Source organism: Haematobia irritans, chromosome 1, assembly GCF_050003625.1.
Source record: "Haematobia irritans isolate KBUSLIRL chromosome 1, ASM5000362v1, whole genome shotgun sequence".
Taxonomy (NCBI): domain Eukaryota; kingdom Metazoa; phylum Arthropoda; class Insecta; order Diptera; family Muscidae; genus Haematobia; species Haematobia irritans.
The window spans coordinates 98,055,750-98,071,444 of NC_134397.1; the positions used below are offsets into that span (position 1 = coordinate 98,055,750).

General features: G+C 35.6%; 1 protein-coding gene across 7 annotated transcripts in view; it reads right to left on the bottom strand.

The window, feature by feature from the left end:
• Positions 1 to 15,695, bottom strand: part of Cad86C (Cadherin 86C) — a 411,455-nt gene that overhangs the window by 119,346 nt on the left and 276,414 nt on the right. The window lies entirely within an intron of this gene.

The window sequence follows — 15,695 nt, forward strand, 5'->3', positions numbered from 1 at the left end:
ACCATAGAATGGTGACGGGGGTATAATAAGTTTGTCATTCCGTTTGTAACACATCGAAATATCGATTTCCGACTATATAAAGTATATATATTCTTGATCAGGGAGAAATTCTAAGACGATATAACGATGTCCGTCTGTCTGTTGTAATCACGCTACAGTCTTCAATAATGAAGCAATCGTGCTGAAATTTTGCACAAACTCATCTTTTGTCTGCAGGCAGGTCAAGTTCGAAGATGGGCTATATGGGTCCAGGTTTTGATATAGTCCCCATATAAACCGACCTCCCGATTTGGGGTCTTGGGCTTATAGAAATCGTAGTTTTTATCCAATTTGCCTGAAATTTGAAATCTAGAAGTATTTTATGACCATAAAGAGGTGTGCCAAAAATGGTGAGTATCGGTCCATGTTTTGGTATGGCCCCCATATAGACCGATCTCCCGATTTTACTTCTTGAGCTTATAGAAACCGCAGTTTTCATTCAATTTACCTGAAATTGGAAATCTAGAGGTATTGTATGACCACAAATACGTGTGCCAAAAATTGTCAGTATCGGTCCATATTTTGGTATGGCCCCCATATAGACCGATCTCCCGATTTGGGGTCTTGGGCTTATAGAAACCGTATTTTTTATCCAATTTGTCTGAAATTGGAAATCTAGAGGTATTTTAGGACCATAAAGAGGTGTGCTGAAAATGGTGAGTATCGGTCCATATTTTGGTATAGCCCCCATATAGACCGATTTCCCGATTTTACTTCTTGGGCTTCTAGAATCCGAAGTTTTTATCCTATTTGCCTGAAATTGGAAATCTAGAAGTATTTTCGGGTCATAAAGAGGTGTGCCGAAAACGGTGAGTATCGGTCCATATTTTAGTATAGCCCCCATAAGAACGATCTCCCGATTTAAATCTTTGGGTTTCTAAAAACCGTAGTTTTTATCTGATTTGCCTAAAATTGTAAATATTCTGGTATTTAGACCGACTGCACTTCTTGAGGGTGTAGAAGGCGCACTGATCATGAAAATTGCTTGAAATTCAATGTAAAATTTCCAGATTCCTCTAAAACTCAAACAAAAATGGTTATATAAAATCCAGAGTCTGATATAGTCCTCATAGGTGAAATCTTTAAATTTATCTTCGGAAAGTGTCCTCAAGCCCTCCTGAAATTTCAAAGGAAACCCTAATATTTGGTTCATGGTGGTGGGTATTTAAGATTCGGCCCGGCCGAACTTAGTGCTGTATATACACTGTTAGAAAAATATGTTTTTCATATGTTCGGATATAAACAAAATGTGTTTCGGGCACAATTTTTAAACACAATATATTTAAGTGCAAACATGTAATGTTCCTAAACTAACACTAAATGTTTGGGACACATATGTTAATATGTTAGAATATATTATGTTTGGGGCATGAATGTTTCATAAAAATAATATGTGTGAATGTAAACATATATAAATTTACAAATTTCGAGTAAACATATATATGTTGTGATATTTTATTCAGAGAGCGCCAGAGAGAGAGAGTGTGTAGAGAAAGAAATAGAGATGGAAACCAGGAGGGTTGACGAAAGATATCAACATAACACAGCGAGAGGATCAAAAGAGAGCAATTTCTGTGAAACTGCTTGTATGTTGTTTCGGAAAGTCCAAATATTATTTAATTTGAATACTCGTGTAAAGAGAATAGACATTCGGAAGCGGGCATTAAGTTCGAGTTTTGCTAAAAAATTGAAAAAGGTTATTTTCTTTAAAATGAATTATTAAAGAAAAGTAAAAGGCAAAACAGGGTCATTTTAAAACGACAATGCCAACTTAATACCGGCCTTAAGGGTAAAAATGAAATTAAGTACAAAACACGATAAGTTTTAAATGCATTTAAAATGTTGTTAAATGCTAGTAAAAAACTGTTCACGGCTAACTAAATTTATGTGTATATTATAAAATTATTTATGTATGTTTATACTCGACTCCACGTTCTTCTTTTGTTAGAGTTTTTGAATTCCTTCCAACATTTCAAGCTTTTATACCAAAAACAGTTTTTTGCTACAAAATTGTTATTTTTGCAAAAAAAAAAAAATTATCCAAAAGCTCAGTCCATTTCGTTTATATCAAGCACTGTTCTTTTCTGACTGTAAATCTTTAATAACACACATTTCGAAGTTTCATTGTAAAAATTTCATTTAATAATATAAAAATATAAATACAAAAATTAAAAAAAAAATTGGTGTTCGGTCGGAGAAGGGATTGAACCCAGGACCTTTTGCATGCAAGGCGGACATGCTAACCACTGCTCCACGTGGTCAACAAATATATGTTTCTGTTGAATAATGTTTTGTTTGCATCGGCTCGTGGGCGCTGCAAACTATGCTATATAAATGTAACTTATAACGATAATTGTCTATTGGTAACTATAACATCTACGTAGCCCAGTGGTAGTGTGTTGGCTTACAAATTGCATGGTTCCCGGTTCGATTCTCAGTCCAGGCGAAAGGTAAAATTATAAAATTGAATAATTTCTTCAACATTATTTGTATTACAGAAAAAGGTGCCAAGAACTAAAAAAATTCGTGGAAGTGAAAATTATGTGAGGGAATGAGCACAATCTTCTTTGGGGAAAATTCTTCCAAGCATATAATATTTTTGGGCTCAAAATGCTTCACAACATATATGTTCACATAAAACAAACATATTAATGTTTCGGCAGTATCCACTAATATATGTGCTTCCTGCAAAATATGTTTAGAACATATGTTAGAGAAGCGATTTTTTCTGAGGGTGTACTTGTTTATTTGTAATATGTACTATAATTGACTTACTACTTATAGATTACGTGCGGATCTGGAATATGTTAACTTAAGCAGTCTGCGAATATTTTTGGAACAACCTGGTTGGTTCAACAGAAGAAAATTATCGGGAGGGTTCAGCGGTAAAAACTAGAAGTGCCTATACGTAGTAGGCATTTTTAGATAATGTGGTATCACAATGGATTGAATAGTCAGTCATAGTGGTAAGCTATTAACCGTTTATGAATGATATTTTTCACGAAGTCGTCTATAAGTATAAACGACGATTGACTTTTTATGAATAACGCCGTAAGTGAATTGTCCTGTTTCATAGACATTATATACTGAAGAAAATATCGAACTAAAAGAAAATATTTTAACATTAAGGGAAATTTATAATTATTTTTTCCTTAATGGAAAGAAAAACATTGTACACCGCAAAAAAGTTAACTATTGTTTACGAAAAATGAACTAACCCATAGTAAGAATGCTGGTAATGATGTAAATCGAGCCTGTATAATTGCTAAAAACGAGCTCAATTTGTTTCTGCTTCCCTCAATGTGCAATACAGACACTGTCGTTGCAAGTTTAGAAATAGCCAAATGCAAATATTGGGTATCTTCGGTCTACATGGGACATGACAGGGAGATGCCTCCATATGCCGTTAAGACCTTAGTGGAGGAGTCACTGAAAACAAAGGCGAAACTCATTATGGGATGCGATGCGAATGCACATCATAGTATATGGGGAAGTAGTGATACTAATGCAAGGGGAGAGTCGCTAATAGAGTTTATTTTGCGTACTAATCTGGTAGTTTGCAACAAGGGAGATGTCCCAACCTTTGTCACTAAAAACAGGCAAGAGGTTTTGGACATCACCTTGGCCTCGCAAGAACTAAATGAAATGATATCTGAGTGGCAGGTTTTAAGTGAACACAGCTTCTCAGATCATCGCTACATCAGTTTCAAATTTGATGTTCATATCACCAAGATCATATTTCCGCCAAATGTTAGGAAAGCTGACTGGAATAGGTATAGGGAATCGTTCAATATGATGATACCGGAAATAACAGAGACAAATATGAGAAATGTGCAAGATATCGAACACGCAGTGGAGCGGATTACTAAGGCCTTCAACATCTCACTGAAAGCTGCATGCCCTAGAGGAAAGCCAAGGGGGAAACATCGACCACCATGGTGGTCTACGGAATTAAGTAATATGAGGAAATCCTGCAGGAAGCTCTTTAACAAGGCAAAGTCCACCAGAGCCCCTGAGGACTGGGACGCTTACAAGAAGAATCTGAGAGGATACAAGCGAGAACTGAGAAAGGCTCAGCATAACTCTTGGAATGCTTACTGCAGCAGTATTGAGAATACGTCCGAGGCTTCCAGACTACGGAAGGTTCTAGCATCCACCAACTCCGCTCCAGGTTTCATTAAAACATCGGAGGGCAATTGGACAACGTCCAGTAAGGAGACGCTGGAGGTACTATTGGACACACATTTTCCTGGAAATCAGACGGTTGAACCATGTACTGGCGGTGCCACAGTTGCTCAGCGGTCGTTTCCTGTCGAGGAAATTGTATCGGAAACTAGAATAAGATGGGCGCTAAATAGCTTTGGACCATTCAAATCCCCTGGACCTGATGGAATTACTCCGGCGGAGTTACAAGCTGTAACTGACAAAATTATCCCCTGGTTGTCGGTGATATATAAAGGATGTATCAACTTATCATATATCCCAGGAAAGTGGAGGGAAACAAAAGTCGTTTTCATACCTAAAGCGGGAAAAGCCTCTCACTCGAGGGCGAAGGATTTCCGACCAATCAGCTTATCCTCATTCCTACTTAAGACTCTGGAGAGGATGATAGATATTTATCTTAGAACTAGCATCGATTCAAGTTTGTTCTCGAAACGACAGCATGCATACTCGAAGGGCAGGTCTACTGAGACCGCACTACATGAACTAGTCAGCTTTATTGAAAGCTCACTATCTGTCAAAGAATACACAATCGTGGCGTTTCTAGACATCGAAGGGGCGTTCAATAATGTCCATCCGAGCTCGATATTAAATGGACTGACAACTCTGAATGTTGATCCATGTATACTCAGGCTGTTAGACGAACTGCTAATGAAGAGACGTATTTCAGCCACACTAGGACAAGCAAACATACAAAGGTATGTGAACAGAGGCACTCCCCAAGGAGGAGTCCTATCACCTCTTCTTTGGAATGTTGCTATAAATAGCCTTCTGGTTACTCTAGAAAAAGAAAGGATAAAAGTGGTGGCATACGCAGATGATGTGGCTCTGGCAGTCAGGGGAAAATTCCCATCCACAATCAGAGATATTATTCAGAGGGCCCTCCGGATGACTGAGAAATGGGCGAAAGACAATGGTCTTGGGGTAAATCCTGCAAAGACAGAATTAGTCATGTACTGCAACGATCGCAAAACTCCCACGGTTAGGCCTATTTCCTTAGGGGGTATTGAAATTCCCTTTGGTGAATGTGCAAAATACCTTGGCGTTATTTTGGACAGGAAGCTGAACTTTAAGCTTAATATTGAAGAAAGGGCGAGAAAGGCAACTGTAGCTTTGTACTCGTGCAAAAAGGCAATAGGAAAAAAGTGGGGACTGAAACCAAAAATTGTGCATTGGCTATACACGGCAGTGGTTAGACCTATAATGCTATATGGTGTTGTAGTCTGGTGGCCGGCACTTCAGAAACCGACTTGTTTAGATAAAGTTCAGCGTATGGCGTGTTTGTGTATTTCAGGCGCATTCAGCAAGACAGGAACAAATTCCCTTAATGTCGTGCTGCATCTATTGCCTTTAGACATTTTGGCCAAACAGTCAGCTGCAACAACGGCTGTGCGGTTGCGCGAACTATCGCTGTGGTCGGAAAAAGGTTACGGTCACAGTTCTGTCCTCAAAACAATGCCAGATGTGCCTAACGTAGTGGATTACACTTTGGCGAGTCCACTTTTCGACAAAAAGTTTGAGACTCTAATCCCCAACAGTGAGGCGTGGTGCACACAGACCCCGGGGAATAAAGAATATATAGATTTCTACACTGATGGCTCCAAATTGGATGGACAAGTGGGGTTCGGAGTATATTCTAATGATCTGGAACTTCGAATAGCGAAAAGATTACCTAATCACTGTAGTGTTTTTCAGGCTGAAATATTAGCAATAAGAGAGGTGGCGAATTGGCTGAGAAGTAATGTTCCAAAAAATGTGGGCATTAATATATACTCAGACAGTCAACCTGCAATAAAATCCTTGGACTCTGTGTTCCTCAACTCGAAAACGGCCATCGACTGCCGCAAATCTCTCAATGAGATGGCTGAGCAGTACAATATTCACCTAATATGGGTGCCTGGCCATAGGAACATACCGGGGAACTGCGAAGCGGATGAGTTGGCAAGGCTAGGGACTACCTTACATATTCCAGGGGAACTAGAATTTGTTGGTATGCCCCTAGCTACCTGCAAGCTCATGCTGCGTGAGAAGGCTGTTATGATGGCAAATGTTCGATGGGAGAATTGCAAGGGTTGTAACAACACCAAGCAAATATGGCCCCATTTCAACTTAAACCGCACACTAGATATGCTAATGTTCTCGAGACGTCAGATATCACTCCTGATATCTGCTATAACGGGTCGCTGCCTGATAGGCGATTTTGCAAAAACTATTGGCGCGAAGTATAATGACTATTGTATGAGCTGTCATGATGCGGAGGAAAAAGAATCAATTAAACACCTCTTGTGTGAGTGTCCTGCATTTTGTGTAAAGCGCAAGCAACTTTTAGGAGCATATAGCTTCAGATTACTGGCGGATCTGGAAAACGTTAACTTAAGCAGTCTGCTACTGTTTTTGGAACAATCTGGTTGGTTCAACAAAGAAAAATAATCAAGAAGGTTCAGCGGTTAAAACTAGAAGTGCCCATATGTAATAGGTACTTTTAGTTAATGTGGTATCACAATGGACTGAATAGTCTAAGTGAGCCTGAATCTTAATCGGGCTGCCACTTTAACCTAACCTAACCTAACCATAGTAAGAATGCCCATGATTTGGCGCCAAAGATTTTTTTCATCTAGATAAGTTCATGATTTTCTTATAAATTAGTTTATGTATTGCATCGTATTTTCCCACCCGACCACACACAAAAAAATAACTGCAAATAAATATTAACAACTTTATTTGTATGTAAAATCTGCTGATGCTCAACAAATTTGTCTATTGAATATGAGGCATTTGTTGTTGAAATGTGTTTGTAGACGCTTGACAGAGGAAATAATAGAAATATTCTGAATTTTCAGCAAATTGTTTTGTTGCGAAATTAGTTGATTGCTATCGATATGAAAAAAAAAACAAAAATACAAGACTGGTTACGCGCCCATCGCTGAGAATATGTATGAAAGCTAAAAGAAGTATGCGAAGAATACCGTTAGAACAAAATGAGTATGAGCACATGCACGTGTATGATAGCAAGCAAAGAGCTCACTCATCAGAAAATACAGAAAAGCATGTAAAGGGTGATTCTTTTGAGGTTAGGATTTTCATGCATTAGTATTTGACAGATCACGTGGGATTTCAGACATGGTGTCAAAGAGAAAGATGCTCAGTATGCTTTGACATTTCATCATGAATAGACTTACTAACGAGCAACGCTTGCAAATCATTGAATTTTATTACCAAAATCAGTGGCAGAAAATCCGCTTTTTTATCGACAAATTTTGTTCAGCGATGAGGCTCATTTCTGGTTGAATGGCTACGTAAATAAGCAAAATTGCCGCATTTGGAGTGAAGAGCAACCAGAAGCCGTTCAAGAACTGCCCATGCATCCCGAAAAATGCACTGTTTGGTGTGGTTTGTACGCTGGTGGAATCATTGGACCGTATTTTTTCAAAGATGCTGTTGGACGCAACGTTACGGTGAATGGCGATCGCTTTCGTTCGATGCTAACAAACTTTTTGTTGCCAAAAATGGAAGAACTGAACTTGGTTGACATGTGGTTTCAACAAGATGGCGCTACATGCCACACAGCTCGCGATTCTATGGCCATTTTGAGGGAAAACTTCGGAGAACAATTCATCTCAAGAAATGGACCGGTAAGTTGGCCACCAAGATCATGCGATTTGACGCCTTTAGACTATTTTTTGTGGGGCTACGTCAAGTCTAAAGTCTACAGAAATAAGCCAGCAACTATTCCAGCTTTGGAAGACAACATTTCCGAAGAAATTCGGGCTATTCCGGCCGAAATACTCGAAAAAGTTGCCCAAAATTGGACTTTCCGAATGGACCACCTAAGACGCAGCCGCGGTCAACATTTAAATGAAATTATCTTCAAAAAGTAAATGTCATGGACCAATCTAACGTTTCAAATAAAGAACCGATGAGATTTTGCAAATTTTATGCGTTTTTTTTAAAAAAAAGTTATCAAGCTCTTAACAAATCACCCTTTATAAATGTCTGTAAAAAATTTATATTTTTCAATTTGGTAGTTTCTTAAATGTGTTTGTTGTATGACATAATTAATAAAACGATATTAATATCGGGATTAGAGTTCTTACAATTCTAATTAACTAGAATATATAGCACTGGGCAAATAGTTGTCAAAATGCTTGCTAGACCCTGAGTATAGGATTACAAAACTGAGTATAGGATTTTCGACACAAAAATGTTACATGTTCCCCGTCCAAAAATAACATTTTGGTCATATTCCTTCTCTGCGTGTACTTAACAAAATATCTCCAAAATATTTCCGGCATTTTTGCAATTTTGGTGCAATTCATTGCATAATTCTGTCAATTTTAATTTCAATTTAATTTTTTGTCAATACACCAATAAATTTGTTGCAGGTCATTGATAGACTCCAACAAACCACATACAAATTTTTTCGTTCAAATTCAAAAATATTTGTTGAGGATTAAACGTAACGTTCAACAACAAATATTTTGTACTGTTGGATGCTCAACAAATTACTTACAAATTATGTTATTGAGAACACAAATTATTTGTTGCCTTTTGATGGTAACGATTGCTAACAACTTTTTTGTAATAATGGTTATTAAAAGTACAAATTAGTTTGTTGCAGGAAAATTAACAAATTTTGTTATTGGTTTTCCAACAAAAGTTATTGGTTCTCAAACTTATTTTTATCTGTGCAAAGTGCCGAGAAATGGCGAAGGTTCGCTAAAGCGAACATTTTTCGAAATAAATTACCGCGCACATTATTCGAGAAAAGTTCGATAATAGAAAAATTTCGAACGTTCGTTGTATCGAAATAATAACGAATATTTTTCGGCTTATTTATGTTGTTGTTCCGCCATGTTTGTTTTTGACAAAGTCATTTCAGTTTAAGAAATTGTTAAGTGAGAATAAAGTGTCTAAATGAATCTAAACTAGGTAAGTAATTATTATCTATTATTATATATCTTTTACGAAATTAACAATTTTCTTCCATGTTTTATTTGCAATTGTATCCATGAAAAAGTTACTCATTGATTATAGTCCTTTTCACTGGCATAGCCACGACCGGCTTAATAAGAAATTCCGCACAAAGAAGTCCATGCTGCAGTGTATTAAATCACTTTAAATATATAAATACTTTACTTTAAATATTTTAAGTATTTGGTTCGCAAGACATGACATCTATATTGTTTTGTATTATATTTATCTATACTGCGTTGTAATAAAAACAAACAACAAACTTGCAATTTTTCTTTTACTACACGACTTATAATGGGAACAAAATGGGAATAAAACAGTATAGAAAACCTTCGAAAGCGGAATTATATCGAATACGAAAACGAATTCGAAATAGATTAGTTAACGATCAATTATAGATATCGCGAAACCTTCTTTAACGAATCACTAACAAGCCTTTGAAAACGAAGAGCTGGTAGTAAAAGAACGACAAAGAGAAAAATTTTCGAACCATTATCGATATCGTTTTCGATAGTTTTCTTCGAGAAATAACCGAGAATATTTCATAAAGTGAAATGACTTTTTAATCTTTTTCTTTGTCAAAAACAAAAATGGGGGAACAAATAAGTCGAAAAATATCCGTTATTATCTCGATACAATGAACGTTCGAAATTTTTCTGTTATCGAACTTTTCTCAAACAATGTGAGGGTCAATTTATTTCGAAAATTGTTCGCTTTAGCGAACCCTCGCCATTTCTCGGCACTTTGGTCGGGTGGGCTATATTATGAAATTGGTTTCAAATAAACTGTTTGTCAATATAATTTTCTAAAAAATAGATAAATTAAGGAATTAAAGGTACAACAAGCCTGTATACAACTAAGAAATTTTTCGTACAATAAAAGTCAATTTTCTATAACCACCAGTACTTTATTTCAAAAAATTATTATTATATTACACATAACTATGGCTTATGATATACAATAAAGGAACTATTTTTATTCGTACGTTCGATGCAGTTACTTGTCGGTAGTTAGTAATTGCTTCTTCAAAAGAGTAATATTCTATGTTAGTAGGACTAAGCTAATTAATTTCAATTTCCATGTTTTCTATCCATATGAAAGATATATGGCATAAGTTGCCATTTTCATTGCATTTTTGTCCAATTTCAACAATTTCGCTAGTTTTTGTTGTGTGGATTTGCTTTATAAGCATCTGAAATTAAAAAGTTATACAAGATATAAAAAATATTATCAAATTCTATGGTATATTGATTTTTAACTTACAAGAGTATTTTCTTAGAACCAATAAGGATATCAGCTTAGTTAGTATTAAACAGTAAGAAGATTCCAAAAATACCATTAGAATGCTGAAATTTGAGATGTTGGTTTTATTACAAATGGACGAAATACAGTTTATAAAAAAACTTACCACATTAAAGCAAAAATCATCCGGTACACGGATGAAAAAGGCTGTTTTTCATATGTTTGGCTATAATAATGTTTATGTTGGGAACACAAATTTTTAAACACAATATTTTTGAGTGCAAGCATATAATGTTCATAAACTAGCATAACATGTTTGGGACATATATGTTAATATGTTAGAACATATTATGTTTGGGACATAAAATGTTTGTAAATATAATATGCTTGGATGCAAACATATATTAATTTAGAAATAGCCTATAAACATATATGTGTTTAGTAGCTTGGAGCGCTATTTAACAGGGAGCGATATTGAATTAAGTTGGTGGTTGTTGCTTGTTATTACAAAATTAACATTTCATTTTTCCTTGGGCAATTGATCAGCTACTTCTTTGATCCTTACAAACTGTGTGGTCCGCTGTTCGAATCCCCGTCCGGCAAAAGGTAAAATTAAAATAAAAAAAAATCATACAATTGAATAATTTCTTCTACAATGTTTGTATTACAAAAAAGGTGCTGAAAACTAACAAATCTCGTGGAAGTGAGAAAGATGTGGGGGAATATACAATTGGGCAGAAACAAAATTTTGAGCATTCAGGTCGAAAACCTATGTTGTTAGCACCTACATTACCTGTTTATTTTCATAATTCGTTATGATTGTAAATATATAAATAAATAAATAAAATTTTGAGCACAATATTGTTTGGGAGATTTTTTTTAAGCATATAATATTTTTGGGTGCAAAATGCTTCCAAACATATTATATGTTCACGTAATAACATATTGTTTTTTGGAAGACAACATTATTGAATTTGGATGCAAAAATACAAAATGTTTGGAACTTAGACTACCCAAACATATATTGTTTAGACCAATATGCTTTCAAACATATTATATATTGGAAGAGATCAAACATATAAATGTTTGGGCAATACCCAAAAATGTATATGCTTGAAGCAAAATATGTTTGGGAGTATATGTTACAGAAGCGATTTTTTGTGGGCGTGTAGGTGCATTAGTTGAATCATATCCATGGATTAATGGGACATATTTGAAATTCTTCTCAGAATATATTTGACATAAAACATATTATAAAATTAGACATAATTTCCACTTGTCAGTATAGCATTTAGTATTTATGGTGGATATTAAGTTTGAGTTTAGCGACTGAAATCGCCATTTTTCATGATTAGTTTTCTTTTGATTAGTTTTCTAAACAGCTTATCTACGTCTGAGAGACGTATGCGTTTTTTTAGTTTATCGCTCTCCCTCATGAAAATGAGCACCGTAAATGTGATTTTTTGTTACACAAAAAATAAAAATGATAAGGATTTGTATATAGAATCGGTGTAAGTACAAAAATTTAAAACAACAATTCCAAAAATTTGTCCACGTGATGACAAACTATGATACGTCCCTCAGACGTATGATTAGCTTATCCGTGAATTTCAGTTGTAAAGGGTGATTTGTTAAGAGCTTGATAACTTTTTTTTAAAAAAAAACGCATAAAATTTGCAAAATCTCATCAGTTCTTTATTTGAAACGTTAGATTGGTCCATGACATTTACTTTTTGAAGATAATTTCATTTAAATGTTGACCGCGGCTGCGTCTTAGGTGGTCCATTCGGAAAGTCCAATTTTGGGCAACTTTTTCGAGCATTTCGGCCGGAATAGCCCGAATTTCTTCGGAAATGTTGTCTTCCAAAGCTGGAATAGTTGCTGGCTTATTTCTGTAGACTTTAGACTTGACGTAGCCCCACAAAAAATAGTCTAAAGGCGTCAAATCGCATGATCTTGGTGGCCAACTTACCGGTCCATTTCTTGAGATGAATTGTTCTCCGAAGTTTTCCCTCAAAATGGCCATAGAATCGCGAGCTGTGTGGCATGTAGCGCCATCTTGTTGAAACCACATGTCAACCAAGTTCAGTTCTTCCATTTTTGGCAACAAAAAGTATGTTAGCATCGAACGATAGCGATCGCCATTCACCGTAACGTTGCGTCCAACAGCATCTTTGAAAAAATACGGTCCAATGATTCCACCAGCGTACAAACCACACCAAACAGTGCATTTTTCGGGATGCATGGGCAGTTCTTGAACGGCTTCTGGTTGCTCTTCACTCCAAATGCGGCAATTTTGCTTATTTACGTAGCCATTCAACCAGAAATGAGCCTCATCGCTGAACAAAATTTGTCGATAAAAAAGCGGATTTTCTGCCACTGATTTTGGTAATAAAATTCAATGATTTGCAAGCGTTGCTCGTTAGTAAGTCTATTCATGATGAAATGTCAAAGCATACTGAGCATCTTTCTCTTTGACACCATGTCTGAAATCCCACGTGATCTGTCAAATACTAATGCATGAAAATCCTAACCTCAAAAGAATCACCCTTTATAAGCTTTCTAGGGTTAGGTTAAAGTGACAGCCCGATTAAGTTTCAGGTTCACTTAGACTATTCAGTCCACATTTAACTAAAAGTACCTATTACATATGGGCACTTCTAGTTTTAACCTCTGAACCTTTTCTATTATTTTCTTTTGTTGAACCAATCAGATTGTTCCAAAAACATTAACAGGCTGCTTAAGTTAACTTTTTCCAGGTCCGCCAGTAATCTAAAGCTATTGCCCCTAAAATTCGCTTACGCCTTACACAAAATGCAGAACACTCACACAAGAGGTGTTGAATTGACTTCTTATCCTCCGCATCATGACAGCTCATACAGTAGTCAGCGACCCGTTATAGCAGATATCAGAAGTGATATCTGACGTCTTGAGAACAGTAGCATATCTAGTGTGCGGTTCAAGTTTAAATGGGGCTGTATTTGCTTGGTGTCGTTACAACCCTTACAATTCTCCCATCGAACATTTGCCATCATGACAGCCTTCTCACGCAGTAAGAGATTGCAGGTAGCCAGAGACATACCAACAGATTCTGGAATATGTAAGGTAGTTCCTAGCCTTGGTAACTCATCCTTCGCAGTTCCCCGGTGTGTTCCTACACACAAAAATTTTTTTTTTGATTTCAATCACGAAAATCGCGGATTCAATCATTTTTTTAATTAAAATGTCTTCAATCACGAAAATGATAGCAACAATCACCCTTTTTGATTGAAAACCAACAACGGAATCAATTAATTGTGTGATTGAATCAATTAAAAACGTGATTGATTTGTAACATAAAATTCAATCTCAGTTTTAATTGAAACAATTAAAACTTTAATTAATTTCGCGACAAAAATCAATCAACTATTTGATTCATCCAATTAAATAATTAATTGAAATTGGCTACAAATTTCAATCATAAAATGTATATATTGCGCCCCCAAAATCGTATTTAGTTTTATTTGAAATAAAAGAAAATATGTGTTTCTTATAAAACATATTTAATATTTTATTATTTTTTGAATTATGCCATAGGCAAATAAATTTGGTTCTTGTCATTTGTGTTTTGTTCTAACATTACTTACACATACAATTACTATCAATAACAACTATAGAGTTAACAAAATAAACTATATAAATCATTATCTTCCTTATCATAATAACCATGTCAAAATACATATTTTTATTATTTTCGGATATTTTTCATATTTTTAAATCCAAAAGAAATAACTTTTTTTACCATTACATAATTCAGCTCATTTGTTTATATATCAGATATATTGCTCTCTACTTGGGTTCAAACTGAAAAAGGCAGGTAAAACAAAAATGCAATTTAATGCCAACACTACTTCGCAACTTCAAGGTGAATCTTCCAACAAACCCATACCGCTCTTGGTTTTAAGAAAACTAGGAGTGAATTTTTTTTCTTTTGATTGCAAACATGTTCTTATATATTTGATAAAATGATGAAGTTGATGGGATTGATTGGTCAATTTCACGAAATAAAATTGACCACTAAAAGAAATGAATAAAAAATATATTATTTTAGTCCGTTTAATGTAAGCAGGCTTCAATGGAAAACGGTATTCACATTTTGAATGCAGCAGACAGAATGTCGCCAATCATTATTTTCAATTTACGCGAAAAACAAAAACCCAACCGTTCGTTACGAGTTACTTCCACAGACTGATCTCTCCATCAAACATTGTTGAATAAATACCCATTCTCTTGTTCTCTTTTCGCTCTTTCCATTGTTCAAAATTATTCAATTTCAATCACAAAGGTGATTGGATCAATCACATGTGTAATTGGAAACGGAAAAATTTTCAATCACGTTTGTAATTGAAAATTATTTCCGAATTGATTAACAAATTGATTGAATCAATTAATATTTTAGTTGGAAACGTAACAAATATCAATCATTTTTTTAATTGGTTTTTATTCGGATTTGATTAAATAATTAATTTAATCAATTAACATATTAATTGAAAATTCAATTAAGTGTTTAATTGAAAAAAATGTTCGTGATAATTTTTTGTGTGTATGGCCAGGCACCATATTAGGTGAATATTGTACTGCTCAACCATCTCGTTGAGAGATTTGCGGCAGTCGATGGCCGCTTTCGAGTCCAAGGATTTTATTGCAGGTTGACTGTCTGAGTATATATTAATGCCAACATTTTTTGGAACATTACTTCTCAGCCAATTTGCCACCTCTCCTATTGCTAATATTTCGGCCTGAAAAACATTACAGTGATTAGGTAATCTTTTCGCTATTCGAAGTTCCAGATCTTTAGAATATACTCCGAAACCCAATTGACCATCCAATTGGGAGCCACCGGGGTCTGTGTACATCACGCCTCACTGTTGGGAATTAGAGTTTCAAACTTTTTGTCGATAAGTGGTTTCGCCAGAGTGTAATCCACTACGTTAGGCACATCTGGCATTATTTTGAGGACCGAACTGATACCGTACATTTTTTCCGACCACAGCGATAGCTCGCGCATCCGCACAGCCGTTGTTGCAGCTGACTGTTTGGCCAAAATGTCTAAAGGCAATAGATGCAGCATGACATTAAGGGAATCTGTTCCTGTCTTACTGAATGCGCCTGAGATACACAAGCACGCCATACGCTGAACTTGATCTAAATCTGTCGGTTGTTGAAGTGCCGGCCACCACAAT